Source organism: Neolamprologus multifasciatus, chromosome 8 (genome assembly GCF_963576455.1).
Source record: "Neolamprologus multifasciatus chromosome 8, fNeoMul1.2, whole genome shotgun sequence".
In the NCBI taxonomy this organism is placed as follows: domain Eukaryota; kingdom Metazoa; phylum Chordata; class Actinopteri; order Cichliformes; family Cichlidae; genus Neolamprologus; species Neolamprologus multifasciatus.
In genome coordinates this window covers 22,308,740-22,330,883 of record NC_140446.1, presented here as the reverse complement: position 1 = coordinate 22,330,883, position 22,144 = coordinate 22,308,740, and the positions used below count along the sequence as shown (strand labels likewise).

The following is a 22,144-nucleotide window of genomic DNA, read 5'->3' as shown; positions in this document are numbered from 1 at the left end:
TACAAACCTAACTAAGTTGTTTTGGGCCTATAGGCAAGATTCTGATTTTCCACTACCAATTATAACCCATAGGAATCTTGGAAACGTAGTACCCTCATGGACTTTCAAACAATTCTGCAGGAATGATAAGGATGGACACATTTTGTCTGTGAAAAGCTGTAGCTTCAGCTCCATATTCCAGAGGCGCAGTTTATTTAAAGAGATTATACATAATGCACGGTGATAAACTTTCTTTTGGAACAAAAACCAAACACCCCAGGGATGATAGCACTGAAACAGTAGACACCGTTTACTGCTAATCTGATCCTGCCAGGCAATCCTGTTTACTGTGCACTCTAAATCACACTGTAATGATTTCTTTGAGCTCAAGATGTTTGTTTAAGCAACTTGAAAAAAGAGAGAGAAAAAAGCTGTGACTACCTCCGTAAACGCACGCTGGAGCTGATAACAGCTTCTTTGCTATTTTTACCTCCATGTTGCTTCCAAAGAGGACACACTGTGCAAGTAGGGAGAAGTGTTTGCGTGTGTACATGTACAAGTTTTTTTTAGAGGATTTATAACCACAGTAATTATAGCCATGCTCTGTCCTGTGTGTCCCTGACAGATATGACTGAGAGCTGTGAGGGGACACAAAAAGAAGAAGCAGTTGGAGACACAGATGGGAGCAGAGCCTGAACTCCACTTCACTCCATTTGACCACAAGTGAGACTGAGGACAGAGAAGATGTCTTGAGTATTTTGTTTTTTAACATGTGCGGACACAATTATGTTAAATGAACACCTGGAGGAACCAGTGCTGTTGGACACAATGTACAAAACAGAACCCCCTCCTCACCACCCTCGCATCCACATTCATCACTTGCAGAACTTCCTCTTGCACAGAGAGAGACCAGCGTCTCAAAAACACAGGCTCGTCATATTTTTTCCGGTTTTCTCCCATGCTTGCTTTCTGTGTTTGCGCTGGGTGAGCCTGCATGCTGGCCCAGGGCAAGCTGTTATTTCCTGGTGACTGAGAGAGGTGTACAGTACATGCTGCTGACGCACAAGAAAAACAGGAATCGAGGGTTTGGTTTTGAATAACACATAAAAAACAAAAAACAAATGTAAAATCAATGTACTTACGCTGGTCAAGTGGCAAAATATTACACAATGTCTTTAGCTGGTCCTCGCGACCCCTTCTTGGAGGGCACTGTAAATGTTTTGTTCTTCAAAACAGCAGGTAGAAAAAGATACCGACTACAAATGAAGACAAATTGTAAATGCTAAAACATGAATGCTGTTATGAACTTCTAAACTCCCACTCTCTGGATTTCCTGTTTTATAAAGAGCGCTCATGAGATACTCCAAAATTAATGGAGCCCTAAGGAGGAGTAATCCAAATATGTACATTGTGTGGTGATTTTCTGCAACCACCGTAAAGAGCTGCTTTTCTTTACTGATGTGCTCATCTGCTCTGGTTTGTATGGAAGCTTGTTTCCACCACTGAAAATGTTTTTTTAGCCATCCATAACTCAAAATTTTGTGTTATGTATCTCAAAATTTTGAGTTAATTAGCTAAAATGTTTAAGAAAATAACTCTGCTAATCAGGAAGCGCTGTAGTCAACATGACTGTTATACTATGAGGTGCTTACCAAAATTAACCATCATTTCGATGTTATCCAGAAGCAGAACATGAAGGCATTAGTTACCAGTGCTATAGCTAAGCTAGCAATGCTACAGCTACGCTAGCAGCATTCGGCTGAGTTACCAGCACTACTGCTGCTTGTCATAAATGTTCAAACTGAGGAGCATCGGGTTAGCTTAGTGGGATGAGCAGGTGACCCTGGTTTGATTCTAACCCGTGGGCCTTTGCTGCATGTCTTCCCCTCTCTCCCCAGTTTCCTGTCTCTTTACACTGTTACTATTGAATAAAGGCTAAAATGGCCCAATAAAATAGATAAATGTTCAAACTGCTGAGTACTCTCAGCATGGCTTTACAAATGATGAAATGTGCTATTAGCTGACTCACCGGCATTAGCATAAAAGTAGCTTTGTTCATGTTTACTACACTTCGGTAGCACATTGATGATATCACTACCTGATTTTCAGTACACATTTGTCTATGCCATCTGCTTCTGGGTAAGCAGCTTCCTGATTTGCAGAGTTAAGTCAAAATTCCAACAAAATAACTCAAAATTTAAAGTCATGCTTGTCCTCTTCTCTCCTCTCTTGAATTCCTACCAACCAATAACGTCCAATAGCAAAATACTGGCATCTTTTAGAAAAACAGCTTTCATGTAAGTAATGGGTATTTGTAGTGTTTTATTTCAGTGCAGACACATTATTGATTGTGTATTTGTGAAAATAAAAATAAAATATGTGATTTTGTTGTCTAGAAGCAGGTGTAAATAACTATGTTAGCCATTTAGCTTCATCCAGTCTTGTTGACGCTGCACCCTCTGGTTGCATTACGACCAATTTCTGTAGAAATGGATGGAAAATTGAATGGCTGTTGTAGATTGGCTGCTAGGTGCAATTTTTTTTTGCGCTCTAAATGTAAAGCCATCTTAAATAGAAGCCTTTTCAAAACGACAGGAAAAAAAAGAAATTTCAACTCTTCTTGCCATGCCCAAAAATAAAAATCAATAATCCATCTTAAACTGGTTCTATTATTCTTTCAAAAAATCCAGCTCCAGACTGGTCTTAACCTTGATTCAAAACATGTTTTTTTTCTGCAGAGCCAAGTTTGATGTCAGTGAGAACAGATATCCCCAACAGCACTCTCTGAAACACATGGCTCTGGCTGTGAGAAACTACAGAAACCTGCTGTTTACATCTTTTTTCTGTAAGAGTCATAAAAAACTTGCCTTAAAGAACGAGGAAAGGAAGCAAAAATGGCTTATTTTTGAGATCTGAGGTGCTAAACCAGGCCAAATTAATCTGTATAGCACAAAATCACAATTGCTGCCACAAGGAACTTTATACCCAACAGTACTGGGTGGGGGGGAAACAACAATCAAGCAATAGGTGATGATGGGAAGAAAAAAAACTTCACTTTTGATAAAAAAATAAATAAAAAAGAGAAAAACCTTTAGCAGAATCAGGCTCAATGAGGGGTAGCCATTTGCTGTTACCGGTTGGTGGTGTGGGAAATAAGAAATAAAAAAGGCAAGTAAGGATAGGCGGTCCTCTTTAAAGCTCTGCACGTGACGCACTTTGTGGTCACTTGTGGGTGAATTTTGTTTCCTTTGTTACCTGTTTCCAGGCAAAGCTAGCCAGGTGCCTGTGATTGCATCACAAAAACTGTAAAGAATAAAGAGTTAGGAGATCAGACCCGGACCCCGGTCTAAACTGTTTCTTTAGAGGCAAGAGCCAGCTCCCCGTTTTCAGAAAAATATCTGATTTTTTTTCTACTCACACCACAGTATTGATACTGATGCACAGTATTTTTTGTCACTTAATGAGTAGTTAGTAAAATAAAAAAAATAAAAAAAATCTATCATGCAAATTCAGTTTTCATGTTCTGCAGTCCGGTGGTCCATGGCGAGATTAAAGCGGTGACATGATTCAGCCCGCTCAGTGAAAATCCTTTTTTCCATCTCATCCCTGTGATGCAGCATCTAGCTAGCGGTACAGAAGTTTTTAAAATTTCAAATTCAGTGTTTCACACAGAGCAACATTTAGCTTATGATACGCAACCACTTTATTTGGAGTTTGGCACAAAAATTTAACAGCAAGTTAAGGGAACAGTTGCCGTTTTATCCAGGGAAGAAAAACAAATGTTAATGTGTAATAGTTTATTCTCAAAAAGGTGGGAAAAATTAAAACAGGACATTTCTAATGTAATCTTTAAATTTAAAGCTTAAATCTAATGTCCTTTAAGTTTTTATTAATCAGATATACGATCTGTACTGCTGAAGCGATCTGGATATTTCATATTGCACGCTACACCTGAGCTAAGAGTTCTTCTTCCTGCCAAATCCCGTATTTATACCTGGTGTTTTCCTCTGCAAAAAGCTTTCAGAGTCATGGGTTTGTTCCCCCACTGCATCTCTTGGATTGCCATGAACTGATGAACAAATACAGCCTATTAGATTTGTCTTTAACGGGATTGAATCTAAATTAGCGCTATGGCTTGCAATATTCTGTAGTTTCTTGCATAGAAAAAGTGTGAAGAAGAGTCCAAAACAAAGAATGAATAGGTCTCAAATGTCTTTATAGCTATGTGTAGCTTTAGCTTGATTCACAAACTGCTAAAAACACATCAATATGGTTAGAGCACAGCATGATAGCACTGTGTTGTTGTTTTGCCTAGACCAGGGGTCTGCAACCTTTAACACCCAAAGAGCCACTTGGACCCGGTTTCCACGCAAACGAAAACACTGGGAGCCGCAAATACGTTTTGACATCTAAAATGAAGATAACACTGTATATATTGTTTTTTACCTTTATGCTTTGTGTGAACAACAAAGGTGTGTTGCTTAAATCCATGACGTGCTACAGAGAAAATTACATTTTATTTATGTAATTAACACATTTTGAACTCTTAAAGAAATATAACAAAAGGAAAGACACCCAGCTGAACTAAAATGATCCATGTAGCAAACAAAAACTGCTGTGAGCCGCCACCCTTATATCGCCTTTGGGCTTTTGGAGCCTTGACCTGACTTTTAAAAAGTAATTGGAAAAAAAGCTCTATGCTGCTAAAAAAAAAATAGATGTTTGCACAATTCTGCCTAAATATGTATTTTACCTGGTTAATGTGTGTGGCGGGGCGTGGTCTGCGGCGCCGCTGCAGGGGAGGCGGACGCACCTGAGTGGGACCCGCAATCACGCCTCGCCACCTTTACGTCTGTGCTGTCTGTGCTGTCTGTGCTGTCTGTGCTGTTGTGTTGGTGTGTGTCGGGCTGTGGGCTGCAAGGCTGCAGCCGTCTCTATGCGTCAGCAACTGTGTGTGAAAGGTGGTCAATAAAGACATGCTGAAAAGCGTGTTCATGCGGACATCGTCGGGTCTGCCGTGATATGTTTACAATGGGACTTCTGCTCCTGGGCCTCTGTGTGTGGCGTCTGGGGAGGTCACTTTCATCTTTGCGCGGGACTGTGGGCTGTCATCTGTGAGGCATGAGCGGAGTTTGTTTTTAACATAGTTCACAGTGGAGAACAGCTACCGACATAATGTGGATCCAAGATCCATAATTGGCCTACCTGGGGTTGAAAGTCTCGATAAATGGCGTTTCGGCGGGTACACCGGCTTCCGCGAGTGTGACGCTTATTTTGAGCAATGAAAAAATAATAGAATATAATTTTATTCTTATATTCCAATATCACAATAATCTTCCAATTTAGAACTACAAGTTAAAAAAGAACTAACATAAATAAAATACACTTCAGCTAAATACTTTTCCCAAACCATGCGGAGCCGCACTATAAGGACTAAAGAGCCGCATGCGGCTCCGGAGCCGCAGGTTGCCGACCCCTGCCCTAGACTGTCATAATAATGTTGGTACACGATCAACACAACACTGACCAACGACCTTGTCTTAGCATTCACTTAGCATTAGCCAAGCTGTTAAAACTATTGCAAGCCAACATTATCACGTACAAATTAATAAAGAAAACTCTTCCTTCCATCACCCCTGAGCAGTCATGACAGATGGCCGTCCCTCCCTGAGCCTGGTTCGGGCGGAGGTTTCTTCCTGTTAAAAGGGAGCTTTTCTTTCCCACTGTCACCAAAGTGTTTGCACATGGAGGGGTGAGGTCATCTGATTGTTGGGATTCTCTCTAGACATTTAATTTCTTTTTTCTCCACATTCCACCCATATGGAAAAGATAGATACAAACTTTATAAGATTTATATGTGTCTTGTGTAAAACTTGTATGAAAAGCATACAAGAGTGAAAACAGATATAAGATCCCTTGAAAAATTATATAAATTAAACTTGTATGTTTTGGATACTTAGTAAAACAAGCTAATTTATGTTAAAACGATGGGGTGGGGCACTTTTTCATACCGCTGTTGCTCTGTCAGAAAACCAGAGCTGAAAATAGTACGCAACAAAATGTGCTACTTACTACACAATAAACTAACATAAGAAGCTCTTCAAATTATTACAGCTTAAAACAAAATTTAGCTTGATATATGTATTTCTTCAGTATGATCAAATGGACACGCAAAACAGAGAATATGGGATGAACTGACACAATGTAGCTTTTCTTCTTTGCTGGAGAATTGAAAATATCATCAGTCTTAAAGCATCACATGTACTTTGAGGATTTTTTAAAACCATCGTGTATGTTCTCAAAATTTCCCCTTATTAATATTGCATACAAGTTTCCTTTGCATGTCAGCGTCCCTTTTTAATGCTTCTTTGCAGTCTTATCGTTTTCTACAGTATCCCACTGAAAAAGCGAAAGGCGCCTTTTGTGTGTGTTCTTTCAGGTCTGCAATACTCCCCTGAGGTCGGCATTGTCATTCTGGGCCAGTTTAATCATCGTATGGCTTCGATTCAGATAAAGGAAAAGAGCTATCAGAGTTACTGGTTGGAGCCACCATGTTACATCTCTATTGATTCTATTCCCCGTGCAGCAAGAGACGAGCTGCAAGGATCGACGGGCTGTTGCATTTTTTAACAAATCTATCCTCTGAAGAAATCCTGTTGGATTTTGGGAGGTTTTCTATGCTGGGCTTAATGCAAAAAGAGTAAAGCCAGATTTCATGCCTTGAGACTGAGTCTGCCATGTCATAAATAAACCAATTTTCTGGCTGCAGATGGAACTGTCTGCAAGCCAAAGACCATGACAATGTTTGGTTTCTTTCAGTGAAAGAGTGAACAGCAAGTCAAATACAAGAGAGGGAGGTTATGATTTTTAGTCTGTACAATAGCACTGAGCCTCATTCCCACATAACCATAACTGAGTAAAAGTGGGTGTTTAAATTTGTTTATACACACATAAAGAAGGTGAAATTCTACTATTCTTCCATTGTTATTTATGGCAAGGCCAGGAGGTTCTTTACAGTTCAAAGAACATTTGAACTGTAATCATCGACCAATCATACCGTTTGAATCGCCCATCCCTGCTCTACAGTTTCATCTATAAAACATAGAGGTCAGTGGGCCCTAAATAGTCAGAAAACTCCATCACCTTCAAAAATAAGCATCAGTTGACAGAACTGCTTCGCATGCCGATGTTTGTATTTGGTTTTGTTTTTGAGAGTTCACGAAAGAGTGAAAAAATTTAACTTCATGATTTCATCAGAGTTTCATCGGCTTGGGGCAGGATACTTCACATTTTTCAAGGATTACAAAAAAAGGGTGCAGAGTTTCAAAGACTGTTCATTTGCCCTGCAGGAACAAACAAATTGGAATTGGTGACCAGCATATTTGGAATGCTCCCACACTCAGACTAAAGGATTTTGGGACCTCTGCTGCTCCAGAGATTTTTCAATTGTTAATCCAGCTCTCATGAGTTTAACTGGAATTGTAGCAGCCCTTTAATATTCACATAGGATTGATTTATGTAGATTAATGTGACAGGAAATTGTCAATAAGGGACCAAAAGCCCTTATGTAATTAGAATGTTAGCAAATCTTCTCAGGTATGCATAAGTGAAAAAACCATGGGGAATCAATTCATTAATAACTGCCCACTATGAATAAGATATTCAGATATTTAAGACTGTGTCAGAAAAGTGTAAGGATACAATCTTTAATCTGAAAGAAATACAGTGGGGCAAAAAAGTATTTAGTCAGCCACCGATTGTGCAAGTTCCCCCACTTAAAATGATGACAGAGGTCAGTAATTTGCACCAGAGGTACACTTCAACTGTGAGAGACAGAATGTGGAAAAAAAAATCCATGAATTCACATGGTAGGATTTGTAAAGAATTTATTCGTAAATCAGGGTGGAAAATAAGTATTTGGTCACCTCAAACAAGGAAAATCCCTGGCTCTCACAGACCTGTAACGTCTTCTGTAAGAAGCTTTTCTGTCCCCCACTCGTTACCTGTATGAATGGCACCTGTTTGACCTCATCATCTGTATAAAAGACACCTGTCCACAGCCTCAACCACTCAAACTCCAAACTCCGCCATGGCCAAGACCAAAGAGCTTTCGAAGGACACCAGGAAAAGAATTGTAGACCTGCACCAGACTGGGAAGAGTGAATCTACAATAGGCAAGCAGCTTGGTGTGAAAAAATCAACTGTGGGAGCAATCATCAGAAAATGGAAGACATACAAGACCACTGATAATCTCCCTCGATCTGGGGCTCCACGCAAGATCTCATCCCGTGGGGTCAAAATGATCATGAGAACGGTGAGCAAAGATCCCAGAACCACACGGGGGGACCTGGTGAATGACCTGCAGAGAGCTGGGACCAAAGTAACAAAGGTCACCATCAGTAACACACTACAACGGCAGGGAATCAAATCCCGCAGTGCCAGACGTGTTCCGCTGCTGAAGCCAGTGCATGTCCAGGCCCGTCTGAAGTTTGCCAGAGAGCACATGGATGATACAGCAGAGGATTGGGAGAATGTCATGTGGTCAGATGAAACCAAAGTAGAACTTTTTGGTATAAACTCAACTCGTCGTGTTTGGAGGAAGAAGAATACTGAGTTGCATCCCAAGAACACCATACCTACTGTGAAGCATGGGGGTGGAAACATCATGCTATGGGGCTGTTTTTCTGCCAAGGGGACAGGACGACTGATCCCTGTTAAGGACAGAATGAATGGGGCCAAGTATCGTGAGATTTTGAGCCAAAACCTCCTTCCATCAGTGAGAACTTTGAAGATGAAACGAGGCTGGGTCTTCCAACATGACAATGATCCAAAACACACCGCCCGGGCAACAAAGGAGTGGCTCCGTAAGAAGCATTTGAAAGTCCTGGAGTGGCCTAGCCAGTCTCCAGACCTCAACCCCATAGAAAATCTGTGGCGGGAGTTGAAAGTCCGTGTTGCTCGGTGACAGCCCCAAAACATCACTGCTCTTGAGAAGATCTGCATGGAGGAATGGGCCAAAATACCAGCTACTGTGTGTGCAAACCTGGTAAAGACCTATAGTAAACGTTTGACCTCTGTTATTGCCAACAAAGGTTATGTTACAAAGTATTGAGTTGTATTTTTGTTATTGACCAAATACTTATTTTCCACCCTGATTTACGGATAAATTCTTTACAAATCCTACCATGTGAATTCATGGATTTTTTTTCACATTCTGTCTCTCACAGTTGAAGTGTACCTCTGGTGCAAATTACTGACCTCTGTCATCATTTTAAGTGGGGGAACTTGCACAATCGGTGGCTGACTAAATACTTTTTTGCCCTACTGTAAACCCATAAAAAATAATAATAACATACAAACATCCAGTGCTGCATTAGCACACTGTAGGTGCTACACTGCTATAACTTTCTGGATGGAGTCTGTGCTTTTTGTTAGTGATGTGCGATACCAGTGATTTCCTTTCCGATCCGATACCAAGTAAAATTCAGGGTGGTATCGGCGATACCGATCCGATACCGATACTTTTTAACATTAAGTTTTTGTACATTGTATTTCAAATTTTAGCTTCAAATTGATTACAGAACATCAGACTACTTTTTTTTACTGTTTAATGATGCAGAATTATTATATACAAATAAAAAAAACCTGAAGTTGTGTGCTATTTGAACACGTAATTTAACATGTCATTTAACGTTTATCTTGCCATTTCAACAAAAACATTTGACAGTAACACTTTCCCTTATTCACAGGTTTTTGTTTAGGAACAACAGCATATTTACAGTTTTCCCTTTAAGTCTGCTCCGTTTTTTGCTCACAACCTCTCCTGCTTTTGAAAAGATTCTCTCTGCAGGTACAGAAGAAGCAACAATTCCTAGGTATCTCACTGCAAGTCTGCTTAGGGATGGGAAGGTTTGTTCATGCTCTTGCCACCAAACGAGTGGATCCTGATCTCGGGGAATCAGTTTTTCCTCTGAGTACCGGCGTATTTCAATGAGTACATCACTGGAAGCTGACCGGTGATGTTGGCTTGACACAACCTGCATGTCAAAATCTGTCCATATCCCTCCTTTTGTTGCAGCTGGACCTGCGGGTGGAGGACTCGGGATAGACCCTGAAGTAGAAGGCCCTGAGGCAGAGCTAACAGTAGGCGTTGAGCTTACAGTTAGAATGAGAGCAGACTGTCCTGTCTGATAGACTTTTTTTTTTTTTTTTTTTTTTTCCGCCTGTCCCATTTGGTTCTTTAGCCATCAGAATTGTTGTCTGAAGACCAACAAGGATACCCAATGGATTTATTTTGCCAAATGGATCATCATGGCATTGCCGTATTGGTCCATTTGATCGACCTTTGTTTTTATTATTTATTTTATTTTCAGTTGTTACAGACGGGACAGACATGAGTGAGGGATAGGAAAGGGAGAAAGAAAGAGGAAGGAAAAGAAAAACAGAAGGGGAGAGGGACAGTGAGAAAGGGGGGAAGAAAAAATATCTCCGGGATCACCTGTTGAGAGAAAAAGAATAGAAAACAAGCAAAAAAAACAAAACAAAGCAACATACTATACACAACACCATCGCATTAATCTAGCTAAGTGTAAACAGCAGTAAATACTAAATATTGAATGTTGTTGTGCAGCACGCAGGACAGACAGCGCACAATGTGCTTTGAAGTAGCAGCCAAGAAAGGTGTGATTTAAGTCTACGAACAGTGAACACCCGTGTGCACACCTGTGTGGATCGGCGCGCTTGTATTCAAATGGTTTCCCCATGTAATGGTCTGCTAGAGGATGTAGAGAGCCATAGCCCCGTCCCCCAGGGCATGAAGCAGGCATGGAGGAGATCCAGGCCCCAGACATCCAGAGGCCCCAGAGTGCAAGAGCCCAAGGAGGACCACCGGAGGGGCATCCGTGCCACCTTCATGGGAAGGGCTGAGGATCCCCAGACGAGGGGTCACCCAGTAGCCACCGGGCAGAAGCTAGAGGGGGCTGCACCGGCGTGCCCGCCGGCTCCGCCGGCAGCCAGCTGTGCCAGAGTGAACCGAGCCGCAGGCACAGAGGCCGGAGGCCCGAGGGCCCCCCACGCCCCGGAAGAGGCCTGACCGAGCAGCAGGCGCCAGGCCCCGCCAAGTAGCCACCGGGAGTGAGCTGGCACATGACCTGAGCGCCCAGCCCCGGACACCAAGAACCAACAATGCACCGACCCCTGAGGGCATCAGTCACCGGCAGGGAGTGTGGTGAGGGGAGATAGGCCTCCACACTTTGGAGGGCCTGGGAGTTCCCAGAGAGGTGGAGTCTAAGACCCGACATGACATATAGACACAGACAAACAGGCACACACAGACACAGACATGCATTCCCACCCTCATGCACACATATACAAACACTCAGCACTCACCCAACGTAGGAATAAACGTAAATGGACATGTACACACGATCACACTCCCCAAACATACTCTATACCCCGGGTCCAGGTATCCTCACCCCCAGAGATGGAAACGGCACCCAGACCCAAGAGATGTTACCCTTCCCTCCGGGGTGGAGGCAAGCAGACCGCCCCAGGCTCCGTAGCAGCAGGGAGGCCAATCAGATAGCCAGCATCTCTTCCCAGCCCCCCCGCCCCGATGGCTAGCAGAGAACGGGGGTGTGTTAAGACCCCATACCCCCCTCCTCCCGCTCAAGTGTAGTGTTGCTGCGTGTTGCTCTAAAGTGTATTTAAAACAAGGGAGAGCATGGTGCTGCTGCCAGAGAGCAGCAGGTGTTAGCACGGCCCCTCCCGAGAACCCTCAATGTCTACATGGATTTAAAATTGAGAGGTGGGCACCGGCGCCAGAGGTAGGTTTGAATACACAGACCGTCTACTGGACGCCGTTAACGTGCCCACCCTCAAGGCCCTATATATATATATATATATATATATATATATATGTGTGTGTGTGTTATGAGAGTGTAAGTAATGTGGATGTCTAAGTTGTGAGATAAAATTGAGGCACAGGTGGCCAGAAGAGGACGGGGGGGGGGGGGGGGGGGAATGTCTCCCCTGCACCTGGTGACACACCCGCACCCCAAAGCCCTACCTGTGTGGGTGGGTGTGGTGGAGCGGGAAGAGGGAGGCAGCCGGGGATGGGAGGAAAAGAAGGGAGGGGAGGGTGTCCCTCCCTAGGGCCAGCTCCCCCGCTGACCCCAATATGCACCCCCGTCCTCTGGTATCCACCAAGGCAAGGGAGCCCAGGCCCATCCAGACCGGGGCCTACGGCAGCAGCACCGCCAAGCCCCACAGGACCCCGGGGCAGCCCACCCCACCCCACCGCAGAGGAAACTGTACCCACCCCAACATTCAATCATCTCCCAGACTACACAAGACACAGACACCCAGGTTAAGTTTATTCTCCACCTCTCCTATGTCTCTCCCCCACCTGCAGAGTGGACTCCTGCAAAGATGGAACAACCTCCCTGCCAGTTCAAGAGCCCCCCGGTTAGGCCGATGCACAAGAGGCCCCCTGCACCAGGGCTGAGCCCCCGTGCACCCACCCGCCCACAACCTCGGCGACACACCGACGAGGACCGAAGCCCCCAAGGCCCAGCCAGAGCCCCAGCACGGAGGCGAAGCACCCCCGAACCCCAAACCCCCACACCCGCCCCGGATCCACTCAGGGGCAGCCAGGCCACCAGGCCAGTAACCTACGTCTGCCAGCACAGACCATCCTCCAGCCCCGCTGCACGCGGCCACGAGGAGAACAACCTCTGAGAGCGACCAGAGCCACTAACCAGGTTATGAACACAACCCCCGGGTTTAAGCCCTCCAGGGATAACGTCTCTAGGGGTCCTCCAGGTGCCCTAAGCCCATCCCAACCTCCACATCAACCACAATAGCCAAGGCGGGACCAAACCACGACCCCCTACCCCCGCTAGGTGATGGAGCCAATCAAAGGAGCCCAGAGGGATTGATCTAATGTGGTGGCAGAGGCTATATCGAGACTAATGTGATCTATTAGATAGTTTCTATATTGGCTAGAATTAAGATTATTTTTATTTTTCCAGTTCATGAGGACCGTTTTCTTGGCGATGCATAGGGCAATAAAAACCATGTGGACTGTATTAATTTCTGTAGTGACATCATCCAAATTTCCCAACAAGCATACTAAAGGGGAGGTTGGAATTTTACATTTCAGACACTTTGATAAGTCCTCACATATCTCGTGCCAAAACTTCTGCACTGGTGGACAGAACCAAAGAGCGTGGATGTAACTGTCTGGTGTATTGCCTTGACAGTGTGAGCAGTTGTTGGCGGATGGTAAAGCCCATCTTAAACATTCGATGACCTGTATAGTGCACTCTATGCAGTATTTTGTATTGTATTAATTGCAGATTGGGATTTTTAATCAATTTAAAGGTTTTTAAGCAAATCTGAGACCAGACGTTTTGGTCTAAACTGACTGATAAATCTGCTTCCCACTTTGCAATAGGAAGGGATATTGATTCATCTATTTTAGAAAGTGTTCTGTATATTTTAGATAATAGTTTGGGGGATTTAAGAGTAAGAAATTGAACCACACTTGGTGGTGTTTGTAATTCAACTTGACTGAGGTTAAATTTCTTTTTTACTATGATTTAATTTGTTGATATTCTAAAAATCTTTTCTTGTTGATCCCATATTGTGTAACTAGTCTGTCAAATGGAATAAATTCTGTTCCCTCTAATATATGTTCTAAGTATTTAATTCCTTTACAACTCCATTCTGGGAAATTAATCATATTATTGTTTTGTAATATGTCAGGGTTATTCCAGATAGGTGTACGTTTGCATGGGATTAATGAAGACTCCGTTATTTTTAGAAACTCCCACCATGCTGTCAGAGAAAAGCTGATGTTGATGCTTTTAAAGCATTCATGTCTTTTGATGTTTGAGCTAATAAATGGTAGGTCTGAAATCTCTAGATCATTGCATAGTGCCTGTTCAACATCTAGCCAGGGCTCATCTAAGAGGGTACATTTTAACCATTCTGAGATGAACTGAAGCCTGTTGGCTAAGAAGTATTGGTGAAAATTAGGCAGATCTAATCCTCCTCTAGCCTTGGTTCTTTGTAGCGTTTTTAAGCTGATGCGCGGGGGTTTATCTTTCCAAAGGAATTTAGAAATATGTGAATCCAGAGATCTGAACCAATCTTGTGATGGTTTGTTAGGGATCATTAAAAATAAGTAATTTATTTTTGGCAAGATCATCATTTTTATAGTGGCGACCCTTCCCATGAGTGATATGGGTAGAGATTCCATCTAGTCAGATCGCCTTCTACTTTCTTTAGAAGTGGGATGTGGTTTAATTTAATTAAGTCTGAAAGCTTAGGAGAAACATTAATACCTAAATATTTAATATTTCCAGATTGTAGTGGGGCAGGAGATGAAATGCAAGATGTCTGATAGACTTCTTGCATTTCAGTGTGGAGACGTTTCTTTAATACTTCAACATTGTCTTTGTCACGAAAACCAAGGTGTTTAATCCTAACATCCAGAAATGTACTTGCAGCTAGACAGTGAATGCTCTCAATACCCCTGAATCTGCGCTGGCATTGCTGTGCCAGCTGTGTGGCAAGGGAGCTGCCCTGATGTTCACAGGCTGCTACAGCCCTGTGAATGAGTGACACAAGTGGAATAACTTTGGAGACTGAAACATGTTTTTCAGATGAAACTTCCTGTGTTACTTCTTCAAACGGCCGTAGTGCAACAACTGTTTCCTTGATCAGGGATAATTCTCCCGCATTTAAGCATAATTGATTCTTCCCTAAAAGGCAGAGGGCTGTGGTCACGGCTTCATTTTGCTCACAGAGCCGCTCCAACATGTAAAAGACAGAGTTCCAGCGGGTATCTACTGACTGAATTAGCTTGTGCTCTGCCACTTTCAACTGTTGCTGAATATCCTTAAGCTTCTCTGTAGCCTTTGTGCTGTGGTGAAAAAAGGACACAATCGCACGGCATTTTTCCAGCACCTGCACCACTTCTGGGACAGCTTTTACACTGTCCTTTACAACTAAATTCAGTGTGTGTGCAAAACATGGAAAATGCCTCCATCCAGCTTTGTGCACTGCAGCAACCATATTTGCACCATTGTCTATGACAACTGCAACCACCTTCTCAGTTATGCCCCATTCTTCTGTGATTTGCTTAAGTGCTGAGATGATATTATCTGCTGTATGTTGCCCATGGAAAGAGTGGGTTTCCAGGACAAATTCTCTCATTTGCCAGTTTTCAATGAGATGGCATGTTACCGTCAAATATGCCTCTGTGGACACTGAGGTCCACATATCAGTGGTGAGAACAACACTGGAAGCATTTTGCAAAGATGCTCTTACTTTGCCTTTACATTCATCAAACAAATTTACAAGATGAGTCTCAGTCAGTGATTTTCTTCCTGGGAGTTTATATTTTGAGTCAAGAGCTCTCACAAAACCCTGGAAACCCTGGTCCTCCACTATGGACAGAGGCTGGAGGTCCTTCACAATCATCTCTACAAGGCATCTTGTGAGTGTTGCTGCTCTTGGGGAATCATCTACAAAGAAAATAAAATACAAAGGGCAAAACAAAAGTTGGGGTATACTGCACTGAATGTTTAATCTTTTTAGAGTCATGTATGCAGTCTGTTAAAATAGCCTAAGGGGAAAGGAATTGATAGTTTACATATACTTGCTGTTTTACACAGAATGCTGTGTGAATGAAATTGTCAGTATAATACATAATTAAAGGAATGAATAAGTTTGTCAATACCTGCATTTTAAAATATTCAAACAACTCAGTCAAAAAAATTAAACTGAGTGAAAATAATAATAAAGCTAATAGATAATAATAGTATCTATAAAACGTTTCTCTTATCTATGAAATAATCTTCAACTGAATTTTTATGTTTTAAAGACTACAATGCCTGTTTTACTGCAAGTACTCTGTATATTTTAATGCGACCTAGCCTATGTACCCAGCATTTTCCTCCTCTGTACCTGGATAGTGCCTGCCTGCAGCACTAAATGACTCCGCGAGAGACGTCTGTCTCGCCCTAGCAGCACCTGTCCCTCTCCTCTCCTCCTCTTCGGTTCGCCTCGACATGACCTCATCATATTCTGTGTTATGATTAATTCTGAGGTGTTTTACGAGGTTAGTGGTGTTGCCACAACACCTCACTGTCTTGCCACATACATCATAAACCGCGTCTTGGCTGTTTGTGGAGGTAAAATATGTCCACACATGACTTCGCTTGCGTTCGGCCATTGTTTTGAGTGCGCAAGTGCGCACGCCAAGGGGCTGCGAGACATTTATACAGTCGTATTTCGCACATGACTATGAAAGGCGGAAGAGGAAGTAGTTCCTTCAAATGTAGACAATCCGAATGTTATAGTTTCTTTCCATTGTGTTCCTGTTAATGATAAACTAGAAATTTACCCTAAATTACTAAAATATCGATATTTTAATGTGAGAATCGATTCTAGGACATAAATGACTGGTATCGGAGGAATCGATATTTCAGGATCGATCCGCACATCACTACTTTTTGTACCAGCAGAATGTTATGTTGACATAAATACATTTATAACAGTGAATACATTTCATGTCAAGAAGATAAGCAAAGATGGGATCAAGCCTTTCCACACTACAAAGGCTAAGGACTCAAAACAAAAAGGGTTAGCTGCTAACCCTTTTTGCTAACCCTAACATAACTGCAAACTTGTGCTAACCGTTAGCACAAGTTTGCAGTTAGCTAGCTGCACTTTAAGTTTAAACCCGTTTAATATAAACTGTGGTTACATCAGGTTAGACTTAAATCCAGTCCAGCTCAAGACTACAAATATTTGCCATCATAATCTAAGTTTTTCTTTTCTTTTTTTTTTTTAATGCACAAGCATAGGGTATTTGTACAGCCTTTTAGCTGCCTTTTCTCTCTTTCACTCACACCTGTTATTAATGCTTTGGGAAATATGAATCAAATGTTTCAAAGGGAAAACTTTTTTATGCATGCTGATGTGGCCATAATTGGGATTTTCATTGTGGGCGGATATTCTTTAGTAAACTGTATGAATCTCCACCTGCTTAATTAGAAAGTGCTGTAAAAAAAAAGAAAAAAAAAAAAAGAATCACAACACGGCCAGTCAAGGGTTTGTGTGCAGTTCAGCAGATGGTGTATTTATATTTAATCGCATTGTTCTTGTGGGTATAATGACACCTGGAGCGGCCTTACTGTGTAAAACAGATGTTGTCTGTTAACTGCTTTCCAGTGATGACAGTGAGTGATATAAATTATGTACATTGTTATTAAAAATATGTTTGACCTGCCTATTACCGTCTTTATTTTTTAATAGAATATATTGTAAAATCAAATGCAGGAGTTAATGGGTTTTAACCCCACTTACTATTTTATGATGTTTTTACATGTTTTTTTTCCTGTTGAGCATGAGACAAATGAAGCCATCACAAACATTTGTGAGCGTTTATTACATGCATGCTAGCTCACAATACACGCACTGATATTCATCTAAATCCATTTAAGCTAAACATGAATTTTTCCTACAGCTAACTAAGTCCGTCTGGTGCTGACATCATCGGTGTAACTTTGTGCTGAACATTGGGGGGGTCAAGATTTCTGTCTAAATAAATAAATAAATCTGGGTAAATTCCCAGATGATTAAACATGCAACTATTTTGCTGGTAATACCTGAAATGAGTAAAGAAAATCAACAGCCTATTTATGCAAGATAATTCATAATTTTATTGGGGGGGTTATATTGCTTGGGTCCGATTATTGGGGGGGTCATAACCCCTCTAACCCCCGTGGAAATTACGCCCCTGGCTGACATCCAACCAAACTGTAACTAAAACAGAAAATAATAAAGTAAATCTTAAAAATAATAAGCTAACTAAGTTAAACGAGACACAAACCAAAGTCATCTGGATGAAAGATCAACAGAACTGCTTCCTCTTTCAAACCTTATTCTTTATGTTACCTCACATGACTTCTTAAAACCTTTCTGGCACAGAGCCCCTCTGCCAGAAAATCCTAAAGGCAAACTTCACTACTACATATCAGTTTTCCTCACTTGTTAACTATGGGCACCATTAGCTAAAAAGATTTGAGAAGTCTCTGCTCACATTGAAGTCACCCTCTGCAGAAAATCCTTCCCTCCCGCCCTCAGCCACCTAACCAAAATCCTCTAAATTTAGTAAAAACTGGGTCAGGCGTGCCCTTAATGATGTTCATGGATAGATGGGATGGACTGGGGCTTATACTGAAATATAGGTTTTGAACCCTAATATGACTCATTTGATGCCACAGTGCAAGCACTAGCCCATAGCTGGTGACCAAGATATTTTTGCTCTCATCTTAACCATGGATGGTACGAAGCTTGTAGTGGACTTGATAGTGAGCTCCAGTGTCTTAGTTTTTGCCATGAAGACATTGGCACAATATGTTGTCCCGAGAGATCCACTGCTGATTAGGATTGTGCATGTTCTCCTGATCATTTTGCAGAGATGAATCAGAAAATGGTACCAAGATAGCAAAACATCTGATGATTGCAGCTTAGGAATTGGATTAATTGGACTATACCTAAACAGTAACAGTGATACTGAGTGATAGTAACTGCTGATCACCACAGGAGCTGAGAAAGTGTTTAAAATTTAAAAATGATGCGCATTAAATCAATTAGTTTGTTGGCCTGGATATATGGACCCAAACCAATAATGCATTTCCTCACCCATGTTATTATGCTGCAGTATAAACTACAGTTTAGGATTTTAGAAGCCTCTTTATAGCCAGATGGGCAGATATAGGAACTAAACTTTGAAAAATACAGTGCAAAGATTTTGATCCATGATTTCTTTATACACATGTTGCATCCGAGGAGGCAAACCTTCGTTTTTTTCTTTTTCAAAAATGCTTCTTCAGGCTCTCTGGGGGTCTTTTAACGTTTTTGTTTAGACATTGGCTGACTTTTATCTAATTTTCTGTCCAGTCTTGTGCTTGACTATTCTCAGGGGAACATTTTTTTGTTTGTTAAACCACTTAACTCTAACCTATGAACCATTCAAGCATAAAGAAAGCACCCAACTCAAGAGATGAGTCATTTTTTCCACCGACAGCTTAACAAAGAACCAATTTAAAAGGCTCTTTGTTACCTGCAGGATGTAAGAAAAACACAATTGATTTCAGTTTGTTTGAATCTACCAAAAAATGCCAAGGCTGACACCGTTTTACAGGCATTACAATATTATTTTTTCTGCTGTTCAGGCCTCCATTTCTGGAAATGTAAAAATAAAGATCATTTTTTGAGCTTGACCACTCTGAGTCCAGTTTTTCTCTGTCGCCAAAAGAATTCAAATGAACGGAATTTAATAACACCAACAAGCTGATTCACAAAAAGCTATTAGCCAAAACGTTGGCATATCCTAACATGATGTGCAATGTGGCATTAGAAAAATGAGGAAACTTGACAAGTACAGGACACAAGTGCCAGGCCTAAAAAATATACATATATATACTGTATATATAGCAATTGAATAGTATCTGATAGTCATGAAATTGAAAAAAATCCAGCAAAGACTTTACACATGATGTCAGAAATGCATCTGGCCCTAGATCCACATTAGCTGAAACAGCCATCAGAAATCACCTCAGTGAGGATTAGCAAAGGCATCAGGACAGAGGTAAAACAGTGAGTGTCTACAACCTGTGAAATCAGCCAGTGGTGTTAAACATCTTGTTCAAATTGGTGGAATTGCTAAAGCGTCATTAAAGTATTATCTCATTTGTATTCAACTTCTTGCATTAGCTTAAAAAAGTCAGGTTCTGTTAACACTGCAGCACAACATCTATACACACTACGCAGTGACTTATCTGCTTGTCTGGTCTTTAAATTGAAGACTTAAAAAAAACTCCACAAAATGCAAAATTTAAAAAATAAATAATGATTAAATACCACTGGATATGTACCACAGTTTTCCTTTGTAAATATTTCCAGGTACCAGTTTTAACCATCACGGGTAACTGGTATTATCAAGCAATTTACCTTTCCATTTCTGTAAACTAACAAGCAGGTTAGCTCACAAGGACTTGTTCTTTTTAATCATCAGTCTTCAGTGAGTGGGGGCTCAGGACTGTAAATATATTTAGTGCCCTTTTCTAGAAACAACTTTTTAAATGAAAACTTGAAACTCATGCTTGTTAGTTAAACCCACTCAGCTACTACAGCTAACACTGGGCATGTGCTGAAACACTGCTGTAGCCCTTTGTTTAGTCAGAAAGCCACTTGTTTGTTGGCAGCTTAAAATGTTGTTGAAAATCAGCCAGCTGACCAACACTAGCACAACGCAGCAATACAGAATAATTCGTATAGTGCTTTTTGGGCTGACATAAAATTTGGCAGATGTTCACAGCTGGGTCTTTGTGCGTTTTGACGACCTTATGACACCTCAACTATTCTAACTGTGAGGTTAACAGTTATGCCTGTTTGTGCTTTGTACTGGACTACTTGACCAGTTTGAGCCAAATTCGTAAAATCTCCATGCTGAATATTCACAGGCACTTCATAATGACTTCCACTGAGTTAACTTTTTATTCAATGCCATTTTATGCAGTTCTAGTTGTACTACACTTACCAATCTGCAAAACTCTTGACACTTCCATCAGCTTCTGCAGTACCCGAGACAACACAAGAGAAAGACAAAAATAAATATACGATGAATAATAATAGATTAGAAAAATGTCCATAGACATTTCAAGATGGCTCTAAAGCAGTGGGACTTGTTATCCCTGTTAGATAACACCTCCCACCCCATGCAGCACTGAGCATGGGCTCAGTGCTGCACACCATGGGCTGCTGCGCCCATGGTGTGCGAAGGAGAGATTTTGGAGGTCTTTCCTTCCAGCTGCTGTCAGACTATGACTTTGTACAAGAGCAGTGAACATACACATGGGAATACACACCCACATGTCAGCACACACTGGGGTCGGTAAAATCTGAATGTATACTGAATGAATACTAAACACTCTTAACATTCAACTATTGCACTCTTATCTAGTAACTGCTTATTATTATATATTAATTAATTATATTTTTTCATACTTTTTAAATTGCATTTAGGTTTAGGAGAATTTTAACACAACGTTCACAGCGTTATGACATATTTAAAAAAGGTAGTGAGGAATGTTTCTGTTCCAACTGAAACAAAAGAATTAGAATTCCACCCTCAAGAGACGAAAAAAGGGGAACGAGGGCCGGCGTCCAGGTGAAACGGAGAAGGTACCGGAGGCTAGCTGCTTGGCTGTGGGGTGACTCTCGGTGCTTGCGACCAGTTCCTCTCCTGTCGTTTGCTGGGGATGTTACGGCGCCTGGGACCCGAGCCCCATGGCTCGAAAGCAGTTTGCTCACTCTGTGTCCGTCATCCATTTTCCGTTTTGCTGGTGACAGCTACGTCTGCTCATCGATCAAGGTTTTTCCCAACTCTGGAGTCGCCGCCCTGCCCGGCAGGTCCACAGGTTTGCACAGGTGTTTAATTCAAGTACCGCTGCAGTCAGCTGTAGATTCCGCAGATAAACCGTCATCAATTCGGTTCGCCCTGCTAAACGTTCGCTCTATAACGAACAAATCATTTATTCTAAATGATCTTTTTATTAAAAAGTCTCTAGATTTTATGTGTCTGACTGAGACGTGGCAGCAAAATAAGGATTATGTCCACTTGAATGAAATCTGCCCGTCTGGCTGTTCTGTCATTGGAACTCCGCGTCTTTTAGGACGTGGTGGAGGACTCGCTGCTGTTTACCAGGACAAACTCATATGCAAACTGATGACCTCGGACTTCTTTTCTTCATTTGAGTCACAGATGATGAAGGTCGGTTCTCTGAAAACCTTTTACTGTATTTTAATCTATCGACCTCCTGGACCTGCTGGGGTCTTTCTAACTGAATTTAACGACCTTCTGACATCGATCATTAAACTGGAGAAGGTTGTAATATTGGGAGACTTAAACCTTCATATTGATGACGCTTCCTGTAACACTGCTGCTGAGCTCATCACTATCACTGAGTCTTTTAACTTTAAGCAGCATGTTTCTGGCCCCACACATACAAAGGGCCACACTCTTGATCTTGTTTTCTCCCTGGGTTTAAACATACATGATGTATGTGTGGAAGATGTCCATGTG

At 41.8% G+C, this 22,144-nt stretch overlaps 1 protein-coding gene and 1 long non-coding RNA gene across 2 annotated transcripts in view; one reads left to right on the top strand and one right to left on the bottom strand.

The window, feature by feature from the left end:
* uts2r1 (urotensin 2 receptor 1) overlaps positions 1-3,800 on the top strand; it is a 66,840-nt gene extending 63,040 nt beyond the window's left edge. Inside the window, exon 4 of the mRNA XM_085170428.1 lies at positions 605-3,800. The gene's annotated coding sequence lies outside the window, so the exon portion shown is untranslated. The remainder of the gene's footprint in view (positions 1-604) is intronic.
* A 3,306-nt stretch (positions 3,801-7,106) lies between these two features.
* The window catches only part of LOC146513113 (uncharacterized), a 90,664-nt gene continuing 75,626 nt past the window's right edge, over positions 7,107-22,144 (bottom strand). Inside the window, exon 3 of the long non-coding RNA XR_014875719.1 lies at positions 7,107-7,122. This is a non-coding gene — a long non-coding RNA (uncharacterized LOC146513113). The remainder of the gene's footprint in view (positions 7,123-22,144) is intronic.